Below are 14608 nucleotides of genomic sequence, written 5' to 3' on the forward strand. Positions count from 1 at the left end.
AAAGCAGACACTACTGACAAAACATCTGGAGGAGTTCCTCCCAGCTCTTTCAGTGCTGCTGCTGCAAACCAGATTTAATAATGGTTATTTGTTGAAAGGGTTAAAGAGCAGGTTTTGATTATGTATTGTCAATCCATGATTAGCATCTGTTAGGAGGAATAAGTGGTTTATTAAGCTTTACTGTACAGATGGCAACTGGAGGAGCTCAGATGTAAATTGAATTTTTGATAGTATCACTGTATTGTTAAGCCAAATTGATTCTATCTTTACAATAGCAGTGATCCGTTTGCACAAAAAAGTGTTGGTTTCGTTTACTGTTCCTTCAAAAGTTTAAAAGTTCAGAAATGTGTCAAAGTACATATGATTAGATAAGAGTTTTCACTTTGCTTTGGATTTCTTACAGAAAGACGTGTTTGTAGCATTTAAATACAAAGATTTGTCCACTTATGGGAAATCAGAAATATTTTTTCTAGTTAAATTTCAGAGTCTTAATATAGAGTAGCTCTGTAATATAGATGTTTAGGTTAAGAACACATTTCTAGTCAGCTGTCGAAAAGATAGTTTTCCATACGTAGGTTATTGCAACCTTATCTTTTGAATCTAAGTTTTCAGGGGCTTTTCTGCTGGTAGCTAATCTGAGTACTGTGTTCCTTTTTCAACTAGAAAGTTGCTTTTAGTATGACTTCACTGCAGGAAAGCTCCAGAATATGTGGTTTGGGTAGAGGTTAAAGGCTCAAGGAGGGGGGTATATTATACGTGGTTTCTTTTTATTTGCTGTTACCAGAATTTGTTATATTACTGTGAATCATTCGATATTTGATTATATTCTTGAAGTCTTAAAAATCCTTAGGCAAAACGACATTTTCTGTATTAAATTTATTTTCTGAGTAAATAATAAATAGTAAATCCTGTGGTAATAAAACTTGAAATAGTGGAATTAAAAAAGTCAAAACTGAGAGGGCAACTGGGATCCTTAATTAAACAGTGAGAGTTCTTTTATTTTTAACTTGACAACTGGAAGAGCTTAGATGGGTGTTATGTGAGAAACTGATGTGAAAACAGAGCAGCTTGGTAATGGAGCAGCATATTGATCAGCATCTCTCTTCAACCATGTGTGAAAGGCACAAGGTCTTGGCTTACTCTTGATTTGTGGTTCTAGCTCTCTTCTTCCATTGCTTGTAGCGTTGGTAGGCCATAAACTGTTTACAAATTTATCTAAGCAGTAAGTGAATAAGAATAAAATTTTCTTCAGAAACTTCTGCAGAGCAGGACAGACTGGGGACAGTAGCAGAGAGGCCTTTGGGGTTTTGGTAGACTGCAAGCTGACCATTAGTTAGCCATACACTTCTGTGGGTTTGTTTTGCTTTGTTTTGTTGTTTGGGGTTTTTTGGTGAGAGATGTGATATGAGAGTGTCAGGTGGATAGCTGTAAGTCATAAAATAAACATGTTGGATATGTATCTGTGTATATTTGATCCTACCCTTTCTAAGGCAAGCACAGAGTTAATGCCTGAACTAGTACAACCTTATACTGCAGTCTACCCAAGCCTCAGTGTGATTTAGCCAGAGAAATTCTAAGGGGCAATGTATTTTGGGGGATGAACAGACATTTTTTCCCCTATGGATATAGAAAAATATTCTTGGGTTAAATTGTGGTTATGTTTGGAATACGAAGAACAGCCTGAACAAAATGAACAGTGGACAGAGAGCATGTAAAATGGAACAGATTCGATTTATCAAGTGTGTGATACTATTACTTCTGTAACAGGAAGAAGTAAAGATAGACAATGAGAAGAAAGGATGGGAGGCAAAGTTGAGGTTGTGAAATATTTACTTTACAGGTGTTATGAAATATGGTTGCAAGCTTTGTCTAGTGTTCAAATATTTTCCTCCTATATATTTAACACCATTGAGATTTGTACAGCAATAGTTGGACATCTAGCTATGCAATTGTATGTGTTTACATAGATATTTGTAACACAAAATTACTCCTCCTGTGATCCAGTTTCACTTTAAAATCAAGCCACAAGTTTGCACATTTAAAAATCACTCTAGAGTACCAACATCTACCCGAATTTCAGGACTCCAAAAGTTGCTATCAAGGAATACATTCATTGAAGTCTTCTTGTTAGGAGCCTGATGAACTGTGTTCTCATACTTGATGGAGACCATGTGTGTGCATATATGTGTGTGTATACATGAATATGTATATAAAAAAAAATATATAAAGTTTTTTTTATTGATCCACATATGATCTTTTTTATCTGAGAACCTAATTCTTTAAGTATTCATTCAGCAAGACAAGATTCTCTTTTTTTTCTTTGTCCCAGCTCTAACCTGGAATTTTTATTTATGTATTTCTCAAAATCAGTTTGTATATACATCAAGCAATGTAGAGCTGAATGTAGTTGTGTTAGTTTTAATGAAGCTGTGATAGTTTATTCTGCATGGTGATCTCTAACAAGGATCTTCCTAGGCATGTTTTGTTTATTTGGAGAAGAAAAAATAGAGACTGTTTGCCTTTATATTATAGAAGTACAGATTTTAGAATAATCAGATGTTTTCTAAGTATTTTTACATATTTTGTTAATATTTGAAAGGTTTTCTTTATAGGTTTCCCAAAGGCAATTTGTTTAAAACAAGCACAGCAATGAAAACAATGTAGAATTTAGAGTTTTTAGTATTCTTGCACAATTCAGAGGAAGTAAAGAAATGGTATGTTACAGCACAGCTTAAATGCATATCAGTTGAATAAAGCATGGGCTTACAGCTTGTAGAGAGGTTATATGTATCATCTGTTTTAGATGTATTACAGAGGTGATGTCAAGGTGAAAGCAGACTTGCAGAATGGTTGGAAATCATTGATATTCTGACTCTGAGGCTGTAAATGGCTCTGTGGCAGATGGAGTCTTTGTCAAGGAAGAAAAATGGCAGCTCTGGAACATCATAGATGTTCTTGCTTAGCAGCTCAGCACATAGGCTGTGACCTTCCAGTGTTGAGGAGTTCCTCCTGTGCTTTAATAACTTGTCCTGCACTTTTATTCCTAAAAGTAGATAAATAGTAGTCATCATAATTCAGTATAATTTGGGGTATTTCGTGATGAAAAAACATAAGCACATGGGATTTTTTTAAAAGTAAGCTTTGAAGGATGCTTGCAATTTCTGCATGAAGTGCCAGAAATAGCTTTTAACTAAGCATTGTATGTTACTGAAAATAAAAGCATGTTTGTTTCTGTGCAAAGATAAAACTACTAGTGCAGCACAATACTAAAACTGTATATGTGAACTGTTAATAGTCTGGAATATGATTTTAAGCCACAACAAAAAACATGGTAAAATGGAGAGTGTTATTTTTCAGGATATGTTAAAACTGTGGGCATCTATATTTGTGCTATTTATTCCAGCAAAATACAGAATTTTAGACTATATATTGAAGAAGCTATTTCTGATCAGGTCAAAGAGGATATATACGGTTGATAAATTCAGTCTTACTTCTGAGTTCATGTTTTTTCTTTATTGATAACTATTCAGGTATACCTGGCAGCATCTAATTCTGTGTACTGTTGATATGGTTTAATCTGTGTTTTTCTATGAGGTTGAGTCTATATTTATAGAATGAGAGTTCACTTTTATCTGGTAACTGATTTCTATATTCTCATTCCTATTAATGCAGTTTGTGCCAGGTCAAGTTAAATTGTGAAGTTTGATGTCCTGTACTTAAGATACATGCATGATTGTGTAGTGTCAACAGTTAATGTACCAGAAATCACATATTTCATATGTACAGTAGGTGTGGATATCTTAGAGAGTTTCTCATTTAATAATTTGAATAAAGGCTATATCTTTTAACAATTCTCTTTATTCATAGGTACCATATACACTGGTTTGATCCCTAGTAAAACCATTGTTGTCAGTTGTTTGTAGTATATGGCTTCAGGAGCCTGTAACACCGTGCGGAAGATGCTCAATTGGAGAATTGACCTGTATTACAGGGTAATAAGTCATTGTTAAAAGTGCAGGCGTTTCACAACTATCACCTGTCAGCTGTACTCTTTAGCCTACTTGACAATGGTTAGAATTATAGAAAGCAATTGCTGTTCATCACAGAAGAAAATCACCCAGCACTTTCAAGGGTCAAGGTTGTTGCATTAGAGTGTCTCTTTTACAAACCCTGGAGGTTGTATAGTCTTTGCTTTTAAAGGTGAGCCCACTATAATTAACTGTGCCCCAACCTATTCAGTTTCAGTCATTTTGAGGTGTAACATGGATGGCTTTTTGGCAGAAGGACAAATGCTCTGTAATTGAACCAGAAGCATTTTTGTTAGCGTGTGATTGAAAGTAGTCTTCGTAAATCTTTTTATTAGGACCTCGTAATGCACGAATGAGAGTAAGACCACTTCATGTGACATATGCCTCGATGTTTATATCATGTAGCTGCGTATCTTTAAAAGTGAGAGAAATGGAAAGAAAAATAAGGCCATGTGTTACATGCTTTCAGCTTTCAAAGCTCTCGATGACATAAGTGCTTTTTAACCTAGAATCGGAGCACATATGAAGAGAGTTTATGGAAATTTTTATGCTTTCAGTTACTTACCTAGTTCATTACATCCAGTACCTTGATTGTATTCTTCCTGGGTTGTGTAGTGATGATTTGATATGACTGGCTCTGGGGATGGTTAAATCCATTTTCAGACATTTCATTATTTTTCTCTTCTTATTTTTAAGTGGTCTCTTGTGCCTTCTGTTTCTTCTGTTTTCTGTTGTGATGGCCATCGTAACTATAGAATGAATGACAGAATGACTTCCTTATGCTGGCAAGATAAAATGAGAAAATAAATTACAAGGTACTTTCATTTATTCCAAAGGAGTTTTGTGTGCAGTTTTGCTATACTGAAAGTAACTAGTTGGCGGTTTCTCTTCAAGGAATTAGGGTTTTGGAGTGTTAGTTGAAAAAGAGAGAAGAAAAAAAACCCCACCAAACAACACAACCCTACCAAACAAACCAGCAAAGATTTCTTTTCTACTGTTTTGTATTTTTTGGTATGACTTTGGAGCATGCTAACTTGATAGTAACAAAAGCTTTAAAATGAGAACAGTGGAAAAAACTAGTGGATTTTATTAGTAGTTTTTATAGTTTGGGGGTGAATTCAAAACATAGTTTTGATGCTCTTGTAGCTAGGGCTGTAAATAGGTTGTTTTTTTCTATGAAATATAAGGCAGCATATATCCCACAAAGCCAAAATATGGTATTAGTATAATGAGAAAAAAAAAAGTCTTTTAAAAGACTTTTGTAATGTTTTAATTTTTATGGTCAGCTCTGAGCAGTAGAATAAATAATGCCATTCAGTATTCATCCCTTTTTAACTAAAGTGTCTTGCGTAACTGCATATACTGCATGCTTGTACATACTGTTACTGAACTTGCTGGATGGTTTCATGATGATTTTGCATGTTTATGCAAAGCAGTTACGATTTATTCATGTAATGGTTTTAAATTCTGTTTCTGTTTAACCGTTACATAAATGTAGAGAAGATTTTTTTTAAATGTGTTGTTCCTGTATTAAATTCTTGTATTAATTGGTGTGCTGTGAAAGTATAGTTTGTCCAAGTGACGCACAATTTTTATTAGATATTCCTGCTGTTTCCGCAGAGAAATAAAACTCCTTTGTCTTCTTAGCACCCATTGATTTTTCTTTCAAGGCTACGTTAACAATGCTGTAGAACCCATGCAATTAGAATCTACATTTAGCAATAAACAGAGAAATAAATTTTATAAAATAAAGTGTTGTACATATGGTGTTAACAAAATATTTTGCAGTATTGCTGTACTTGAGTCAGTGAAACCAGGAGGAGGACAAGATACTGAAAGGTCGAGGGAAAATGAGAAAAAGAACAAACGACGCAAAAAGAAAATGACACTGAGGTCTTGGTTTAATACATATGTATTCCAGGTTGATGGCTGATTTCATTAGCAAATCTCATTGTTATGCAATGCCTGTTCTTCTGCAGCAAAATGAATATTGTATTCTCAGAGGGTCTGCGAATGTGTGTATGTGTGTATTATGATGATAGATAAAGAATATATGTTTATAGTTGTTCTAACATTTTAAAACTTCTGAAGAATCTTTATATTTTCAAAATATTTTTGTACTTCGATTTCTTGATAAAATGGCAAACTAATGATTGTTTTAATGGAAAAAAGCAGTTTAACCCTGCATTTCTTTGGCATGCTTGCTACCTTTGTTATCTTTTCCCCCAAACCTTCAGTTTAACTAGATAACAGTTAATACTGAATTCACCATATCAAAAATAAAAATTTAACTGTAAGACTACTGGCCTCTGTAGTGCTTCTTAAAATGGATGTCAGTAATGTATATAGAACATGGAAACAAATGTCACCTTGGTCTCAAATCTCATCAAACTGAAATCTTTATATTTAATTAGAATATACTGGAAAATATAAGAAACCTCTTTATTGTAAGATAACATCAACTTTATTATGAAATGACATGTTTTGGTACATAAAGCAGTGGGGTCCATAAGATACTGAAGTGCTTTAGTTTCTTTTGTTTCCAAGTTGCTAGTTAAAACTGCTGTTTCAGTAATAATAAGACATTTTGATGAACACTATACAAAATGAGAAGGAACATTTGAGAAGGCTTTGATGCAGGAAAACTAAAATGCACTGAAATTACGTAATTCAGGCATTTTCCTATGCTCTTTCAGAATATTTCCTATATAAACTTTGTGGGGTTGAAATCTAGTAGCAAATGTATGAAATGCTATTAAAGAAATGATAACTTAGGATTTTGAATAGTTTTGTGATTGGTTCTAGGTAATGAGCCAGCATGAAGAATGCTTTTGGGCACTGTAGTAATGTAAGGAACAAACTAGTTTTCTGGGTTTTCATTTGAGTGACTTTTACGTGCTGTGGAACAATTCTCTTCTTTCTAGGGTTTTGTTAGAGATGTGTTTAATAAAAGTAGAATATGGCTGCCTCTTTCTGAGTGATATTTCTGTAGTGGCTACTGTCTTTATTCCATTTCCAAGATACTATTTTAAGGATCAAATTGATAGATGAAGGGTCTTGAATTTGGTAAATAGTTCAATGAGGACCAAAGGGCCTTTAAAATGAAGCTAAATCACGAGCAGTATGACCAATATATGCAAGCAGAACATGGAGGCAGTAGAACAAAGAGAAGATCGCTGCCTTTCTTTCCCCTTGGGAAAGCAAGCCTCTTCCCTTTGCTTTGGTAGGGCTGTAATCACTATAAGGATGTAGATTACTTAATGTCAGCTGACGGCTTTTAAAGATTGGTTGGTTTAGTTTTTTTTTGGTGGTGAGAAACTAACTGAAATGAGATAATCGGTCTCTTTATGTATCTTAATGTTTCCAAATGTGGAGACCAGTTTCGACATCTGGTGTTTCTCTGTGTAACAGTAGAACCCAAGAATGGTCTCTGTGCAGTAGCATATGTGGGGAAAAAATAATAATGAGGCTTGTGAATATTGTCAGAATCTAATTTATAGGGTCACAAATAAGACTTGCTTTGGTATGCTGTTGTGTAAAGGGCTGTCAGGAGTAAAAAGTCTCTTGGCACAGGCTGAGTATGAGGAGGAAAGTTGGTTGTTTGGTGTGTGCCCCTGTCCTCCCCAGTTTAGTTGGAGTTCACCTCTATCAACTTATTAATTTTTCTTGAATAAAAAGATGATTTAGAACTTCCCGTGTCCCACCCCAGAAGTTCTGGTGTCCCCCATTATTTCTGTAAGTAATGAATTATCCATTTTGTCCCCTCCTTATTCATCCATGCAGATAGTTTCAAAGGATTCCAGCTACAAGTGCTAGAAGCAAAAGATAGACTAATGCTGCATGTTAAACTTTCAGAAATAAATCTATTGATTTAATGCACTACAGAGATGACTGCAGGGAGTTAATACTCTCCCAAACTATTGCTGCAGGTTATATTCACAGGTGATGCTGGATTTAGGTATTATGTTTATATTCATAAATATTTAGTATTTTAAGCAACTGTTTTTGCTGTGATCTCTAATTCTTGCAGCAATTCTGGTATTTGCATCAAGGTATGATGCAAAATATCGATCTCTGGCTTTGCTGGCATTCACTTCGGATTGCATAGAGATTATGTGTTCTCAGATGAGCATAAGCAACATTCATGGCTTAACTGCTTTTATATTTCTTTATCACAGGGTAAACTGTGAAGTTTTAAATAAAAACATAATTTGGAATAGAGCTACCTGAATGATATAGATAGCTCTAGAGAGGTTCAAATCTCTTTTGGGGTTGGTACTTGTTTTCTTGCTACAGTGTTGAGATGCTCCTTACGCTCTGTGTGGTGTGATTCTTAACTTCCTGAAAGTTCTTTGCAGGAATCATAGTGCACCAGGATCTGTAAGAAGCTGTTGATGTTTAAAAAAACCCCAACAAACAACCCACAAAACAGTAAAGTTTTCAGTATTTTGTATTTACAACCATAGATTTAGTTCCCCTGGACAATGTTTGCGATCTCAATAGAAGAACACTTCAGTATTTTACTCACAGTTACTGTATGTATTGTTTAAGAAATACTTTAAAATTTATTTTTCAATACCCATATTTATAGCTAGACCCATATTCGGTATCCATATTTACACTTGGAATTTGCTATATAGAAAACTGATACTCTTTTCAAAAATATCTCCTAGAAAGACAGTAGCTGTTCAGTTGGGCTCCACAGGTTGACACTGACATTTTATGAGGGCAGGTGCTGATGAGTATTTAAGGCATAGCTGGAGTAATGATTTATTATCTCATGTTTCAGTATTCTATTAGGCCTGTTTTATAAATATATTTTTTTCATGGACCTGAGGTGTTGGACACCAGTATTTTAGTAGGCTGTAGAATTTGTCTGAGAACATCAATTGCTGAACCATTTTTCTTACTCTCCTGCTGACTAACATGGGGGTAGTGGGTTGTAGTTCGGTGTATTTAGGTTTTCTAATGGTTGCACTGGTAGAAAACAAACCCCTGCTTTTAACATCTTGCACAGAGTACAGTTTAGCTAGGGTCTTATTCAACCTGGAGTTCAGAAACTAAGTATGGACCTTCTACTTGGCTGTTTCCAAAGTCATATTTTTATTTCCCTCTCGTTTGTTGCTATCTCAATGCAAAACAGCTGTTCCACAGTAAGTATTTTTCCCATTTGAGCCATATGGATTGAAATAACTTTAGAAAAATCATTTGTAAGCTAGTATTTTAACTATTGTACATGAATCTCCCTGAGTCTGAGACTCAAAGTCATGGTGGCTGTATTTTAGTGGGCAGGTTTCTGGAATTAAAAGTAATTCCTAGATTGAAATGTTAGATCATTATCTTCTAAATCTTGCTGTGGGAGCTTGGTTGCAGTGATACTAGTACCAAACTTGCCCTCATTAAATACAACATACATTGCTTTTTAAAACTAAAACTACTGAGAAGAGTCTGCTGATATTCCTTGTCTTTGCAGAAGGCTATCCTCATTTGGTGGTTTGGATTTTTACTGTTTTCTTCAGAAGCACTGTATATTGTTTGATAAGACTGCTTTTTTTCTTTTTTTTTCTTTTTTTTTTTTTTTGTTAAGATGAGTTGCAGTAGAAAACAAGATGAATGAAATGCTGAAGTTTTGATATGGTCTTACTTAAGGGAATGAGTGTTATCCAGGTGTTTGGTTAGGAAATTGTTGCTGTACTACTTATAACAAGCACAGCTTGCAAAAGTTCTGCTTTGGGTATTATTTTGGTTGCAGAGATCCCTCTTGTTAATATATTTTACCTGGTGTGGGAGTTTGTGATGGCACAAGCTGCATCTTCAGTAGCAGGGTTTGCTGATAGAGATACACCTTTTCATATTTCATGATCTTTCCAGTAATGCTTGCTTTTTTTTTTTCTGTTAGCTTTCCTTTGTTCCTTTCTTAATGTGAAAAATAGCTGCAATGTATTTATAACATCCTTATTTAGAAACTTTATTGTTCTGTTTCTCAGTTTGTTTCTTCAGACATGTTACTTTGGTGTGTTCCTGGGTTGCTTTGTTTCATGCTGCTGAGTTTCAGAGAGAGGGAGAGTTAATCAACTGATTGATCCACACCCTCCCCCCGTCTTTGCATATTTCCTCTAGTATGCAAATAATCTTTAACTTCATGCTAAAGTTCAAGCCCTTGTGCTGTTGTTTTACGGGCAGTGTAGCGTTTTCACTTGCATCAGCCGATTGTGTAATAAGTTGATTGTATTTATCCCGTAAAGAAATTCTGTCTTCTGTCAGTGGACCAAATACTTTATACTAGTTGCTTAGGAGTTGCAAGCTTTTTCTTCCCTCAGTCATGGATTTTGGAGGGTTGGTTTTTTGTGGTGGTTTTTTTTTTTTTTTTTTTTTTTTCCTTTTAATTGTCATAGTAGCCTAGGGCCCTCTTTAGTTCCACTAAAAATCTGTAAATCTGATTTTTAAACTACAGCTTGTTGAAATTAATTTTTGGAAAGATTATAGGTAGGAAACAGCTAGCTTTTCTCACTGGATCACTGCCATATATTTAGTCTGTGTGTGGTTTTTTTTTTTTTTTTTTTTGGTGGTGGCGGGAGAGGGAAGAATGTCAGGCAGTTTTAAAAAAAGGCTTTTCCCCCCCTCCTCCTTCCTTTAAAAATTATGTTCAGTAAGTTAATTTTGATAATTTCTGAATATTGTTAGTAGATTTCTTTAATTGTGCTTCTTGGAGAGTGATGCTTAAATTCTGAGCGCAGCATTTGCTTTTTTCAGTGTCAGGTTTTTCAAGGGTTGATTCAGGTTACGATTCCTAGCACTTTCTCTTACCAAAACAACTTTGTGAGCAGTTTGCTCTGGGGGAGGGGTGTGTGTGTGTGTACATAAGCATCATTTAAAAGAAAATAAAATATTTCTCTTGCGCTTGGTTTAAAAAAGAAACCAACTAAGTACGGCACTGATGAGCATGGAAAAAATGTCCTTCATGGTTCAGTTATTTTTATGTTTTCTGCTACCTTGTTGCCCCACGTAATTACAGAGCAGCTAAAGCTGCCTGCCTGCCTGCGCTGGCTTCGATGGTGCGAGCAGGAGTGTTCACTGGTGATCTGAGTGCTCCACCTGCCTTGCAGTTTGTTTACCAGGAAATCAAGATGTGTAAACTGCAGGAAGTACTGTTTGACCCTCTCCGACAGTATCTCATTACAATAATTGCTAATCTCTGAATAAGACAGCCATGTTTTGTGTGTAACACAGAGGGAGGTTGTGGTGGATTTTAGATGCTTCCTCAAATACAGCTTTGAAATGCTTGCTTGCGTTTCGTTTTCAGGGTAGCTTTTGACAATAAACGTCTGGTGACCTTTGGGCTCAGCAGAGCTCGGGCACGATAGCATGTGCTTTCTTCCTTCTTGAAGGGAGGAAAAAAAGCAACAAACCAACACCAAAACCCCGGCTTGTTGTTTTGGAGTGCTGTCTCTAGCGACAGGATAATGGCTACTTCCTGATTAAACCACTCTCCACAGTAAGCTGTTAATGTTCTGTATCTGTTCTTCTGTCATGCCAAGTGTTCAGTGCTTTTCTTCTGTGCTTCCTTTCCTCTCCCTCTCCTTCCCTCTTCCCCAGGTTAATAGTTTGAAATGTTTATAGATTGAAGAAGAATATATAGAGTTGCAACTTTCAATTTTTCAGTATTCTGAGACAGACAACTACTGCTTCTTTGTAATGTTTATCTGATCTTCATGAGATTAAAAAATCCCAAACCATTAAAGTCTATTAGGTGTCAGACAACTGATATTAACTTTATGAAGAATTCTGATGAATACTCACTGGACAAATACAGTGACATAAAATGCATGTGTTTCATGCACATGCTGAAGTATTGGTATTTCATAGCTTATTTTTATCACTTGCAGAACTGTTTAATGTCTGACAAACTTGTTTTTCAAATAAAATAAAACAAAACAGCCTTTTTATCAGCTTTTCTTATATGCAGGGGAAATGTGCTGTTTCTGTGTTTATTACAGTTGATGTGTTATTTTTACTGCAAGTAATCTCTTGGCTCTTGCTGATGAGGACTAGGTGGGTGTGACAGCTATCACTCAGTGCACAAGTCCGGTTTTATTTTGCTCCAGAGTATCAGTCTAACAGATTTGATATTGGAAATAGTGGTTGCAGTGCATTTTTGGTCTTATTGTGCTCTCTTAAATGGGTTTACAATGAAATTTTTTTTAATGGTGGTCTTATCATACATTAGTATAAATGACAGAATTTGCAATAAGTGGCACTGTATGCACAGCGATTAATGTTACAGAACCTGTGCATGTTCTTGGTTATTTCATGAAAGTTTATTAAGGTGCTAAGTAAAATTTTGCAGTTAAAATATAAATTCGTACTAAAGTAATATTTTGTCTTTTTTTTTTTCTTTTTGTAAGCTAAAGTATGAAAAAAAACCTGTAGTGAATTCCTAACCAAAATCATCGTTGTTGTTGTTGTTGTTGTTCAAAGTGTCCACTTTTTCTGTTACCATAGCTTATGAATCTTACCTTACTATGGAAATAGGATTATGTGTAGTTTCATTTAGTAACAGGAGGTGTCCACTATGTTGACATATACTGGAACTGAAAATGAAATCTAGAGAAAAATATGATTCAGTTAAATAGGTATTTTCATAATAGTTAAAATATATTTTCAAATTGAATAGCCACTATTAAAGAACTTGTAAAGTAGACAGCATATGCGAGAAATATACGTTTGTTCACACTGAGAAGAATGAGTAAGTAAGGAAGAGACACAGTGTTCATCCAGACTGGTGTAGAAAGAGGTTTTTGGAGATGCTTGACCTATTAGTTCACCTGGGTTGTTCTATACAGAGAAGAGGGTGTGGACAATAGAGTGGCTAGAGCATGTAGATACAGGTCTACTTTGAGGGGAACGAGGCAGTAAAATGCCACGGGGAAGAAGAGGGATACAACCTACATTAACTTGTGAAAGGGCTCCTCTTCTCAAGTGGTGGTGAAGACCTGGTATTTCAAAACTCTCCTACAAAACAAGATTCTGTTAAGTTTTTTAACGAAATACTGAACTGCTCCTGTTACTAGATAAAATTTTATATAACTTCATGTTCTAAGTAATAGTGCTTGATACTGACTGTGTCTAAGAAATGTCCTAATTTGGGTGCCAGCAAAACGTGTGTTTTCTTCTGGCAGGCTTGCACTCCCTCACTGTGTAACGGGCTTCTTGTACCCCTATCAGTTTTTTCCAGCGTAATACATACAGTCCTGGCATTTTAAAAACGTTTCCCTTGCTATTTTTAATTTTTGCATGCTCTGTCTCTGTAAAGTCTCTTAAACTCAAAGCTCAGTGCGTCACAGCTGAACGTGTTGGCTCAAAGCTTCAGCTTAGCTTACTTAACCAAACTGGATTCCTGTAAAACAGGAAGGACAGCCCTGATGGGTGCTGTCTTTCTGTGCCTGTCAGTTCTGTGTCCTGCAGAGAGAGGGAAATGGTGGGGTCAGCTGCAGTGGAGGATGCAGCTGCTCTTGCTCCACAGGGAAGGGCAGATCCTAGTCCAGGGTGCAGCCACAGACTGTCACCATGCACTTGGTGTTGATGTCCTCAGAAGTGAATGCTCTGTGGCAGGAGTGGGGGCTGCTTAGGCTTCTCCCCCACCTTGCCAAAGGGCTATGGTTTTATCTTTTAGTCAAATATGACTGTGATGTACCAGCTTGCCTTTGCAGAGTGCCTTTAAATTCTGAAAGAATGGTTTATAGGAATACTGTGTACCACTGTTAATCTTTAAATTATTACCAAGCTTTGCCAAGAAAACAACACCTGATACAGCTGAAATGGACTCTGGTGTTTAATCTAGTATTCTTTAATAATGTAGGAAAATGTAATGTTTACCAGTGGCTTTGGTAGAAGCCTGAGATCTAGATATGTATTCTGACAGTGCTTTTGTTTTTGTAGATGGAAATATGGACAGTTTATTATCTTATTTCTCACCAGTATGTGGAAATAAAAATGCAATCTGTCAGGTTCTTTATGTCTAACCACTTCCTTCAAGTGTGTAAATAACATTGAGATGTCAGATTTGCATCTGCTTGGTTTGTAAGAACAATATTGTGAATGGAATCAGCAAAGATAGTCTTCTGACGTGGTAGTAACTGTCGTGGCTCCTGTTGAGGCTTGGTTTTATTTCATTGTATCTCAAGAACCCCATTATTATTCCTTCTAGTTACTCTTTTTAGGTAAGCTTCAGTTTCAGTGGACTCCCCTGTTGTTGTTGTTGTTAGGTTTGTTTTACTTATATGTCTCAATTATTGTAAAGATCATAATGCCTTAAAGAAACAATGAACAAATAAGAAAGATATTTTGGAAATGAGGGTGTATGCCAGTGATGAAGCTGATGTAAATCGATGGGTAGTACAGAACACTTCCTTCTAGAACTGGTTCTGGGTTTCCAGAGAACCACATGAGTGGAACAATGTGAAAATGTGGAAACCATTTATCTCTGTTTCAGACTTGCTGCCTCAGACTATTAGTGGGAACCATTGCATTCCTGCTAGATGACACCATAAGGTGCTTTAAGAGTTTGAAGCTGAGGAATT

The 14608-nt window shown here is 35.8% G+C and overlaps 1 protein-coding gene across 7 annotated transcripts in view; it reads left to right on the forward strand.

The window, feature by feature from the left end:
• The window catches only part of BAZ2B (bromodomain adjacent to zinc finger domain 2B), a 138602-nt gene that overhangs the window by 44497 nt on the left and 79497 nt on the right, over window positions 1-14608 (forward strand). The window contains exon 1 of one of the 7 annotated variants that reach the window (XM_030487597.1): window positions 11332-11523. The exons of the other annotated variants lie outside the window; for them this stretch is intronic. The gene's annotated coding sequence lies outside the window, so the exon portion shown is untranslated. Of the gene's footprint in view, window positions 1-11331; window positions 11524-14608 lie in introns of those variants that run through there. 7 annotated transcript variants of the gene reach the window in all.

The sequence above is a fragment of the Strigops habroptila genome, chromosome 5, assembly GCF_004027225.2.
Source record: "Strigops habroptila isolate Jane chromosome 5, bStrHab1.2.pri, whole genome shotgun sequence".
NCBI classification, from domain to species: Eukaryota; Metazoa; Chordata; class Aves; order Psittaciformes; family Psittacidae; genus Strigops; species Strigops habroptila.